General features: G+C 42.5%; 1 protein-coding gene across 1 annotated transcript in view; it reads left to right on the top strand.

Annotated features, from left to right (window-relative positions):
* Nucleotides 1-1,317, top strand: part of SEC24A (SEC24 homolog A, COPII coat complex component) — a 101,365-nt gene that overhangs the window by 61,473 nt on the left and 38,575 nt on the right. The window lies entirely within an intron of this gene.

Raw genomic sequence — 1,317 nt, 5'->3', positions numbered from 1 at the left:
ACAGAGCCTCAAGCTGTCGCCTTGGGTAGAATGCCCTGGCATCACAGTTCACAGCAACCTCCAACTCTGGGCTTAAGCAATTCTCCTGCCTCTGCTTCCCAAGTAGCTGGGACCACAGTGCCATAACACTTGGCTATATTTTGGTTGCAACTGTCATTGTTTGGCAGGCCGGGGCTGGATTCGAACCTGCCACCTCAGGTGTATGTGGCTGGCGCCTTAGCCACTTGAGCCACAGGTGCCGAGCCCCTTTCTCCCCCCTCCCTCCACTTGTTGGGGGGAGGGAATCTGAGGAAATTAGTAAGAGGTTTCACTTTTATGTAGACTTTCTTTTCTTTTTTTCTGAGACAGAGTCTCATTATGTTGCCCTCCATAGAGTGCTGTGGGATCACAGGTCACAGCAACCTCAAACTCAGGCTCCCAAATAGCTGGGACTACAGGCACCCATTACTGTGCCTGGCTATTTTGTTGTTGTTGTAATTGTCATTGTTGTTTGGCAGGCCCAGGCTGGGTTCAAACTTGCCAGCTCCCGTGTATATGGCTGGTGCCCTAGCCACTAAGGTATAGGTGCTCCAAGCCAGATGTAGACTTTCTATTTCATTACATTTTCTCTACCAGATTCACCCTTAGCTTTGTTTTTAGTGTTTTTGACAGGCCACTAACAATTCAGCTTGCTTTTGAGAAAGTTTGGGGGACTAAGAGAATAATATACTTGCTAGGAACAAAGACAAGCAGTTAGGAATAGTCATTATTTGGTATATTGATGGCCATAGATTTCTTTTGAGTACCTTATATGTATAAACTCAGAGTTGAGACCTGTATTTTCCAAAAGATTATGACAGAGAAGCCTGTATACTATACTGGCTATGATGGCATTCCTGGAGTGAGACTGCCTGTGTTCCGCTATTTATTACATGAGTGAACTTGAATAATTACATAATTTCTTTGCCCCTTTGTTTCTTTAAAAATAAAGTGAAAATAATGATGGAATTTACTTTTTGGGGTAAATGAAAGGACTAAGTAGATATTACAAGTGAATTGTTTAGGACAGTTTTCAGCATACTGAGCATTTAAAAGATTTTAGTTACAATAATAATTATCTTTGCCAATGATAAAATTATATAATAGATGCATTTCTTTCTTTTAAAAGTAAAACATAATGGCTTGGTGCCTATAGCACAGTGGTTAACAGATCCAGCCACATACACTGAGGCTGCCCAGGCCAGCTCAACAACAATGACAACTGCAACAAAAAATAGCCAGGCATTGTGGCAGGTGCCTGTAGTCCCAGCTACTTAGGAGGCTGAGGCAAGAGAATCA

This window comes from Otolemur garnettii, unplaced genomic scaffold (genome assembly GCF_000181295.1).
Source record: "Otolemur garnettii isolate 467f Iridium unplaced genomic scaffold, OtoGar3 scaffold00003, whole genome shotgun sequence".
In the NCBI taxonomy this organism is placed as follows: Eukaryota; Metazoa; Chordata; class Mammalia; order Primates; family Galagidae; genus Otolemur; species Otolemur garnettii.
Note: the sequence above shows the minus strand (reverse complement) of the source record. Positions and strands in the feature narration are given on the sequence as shown.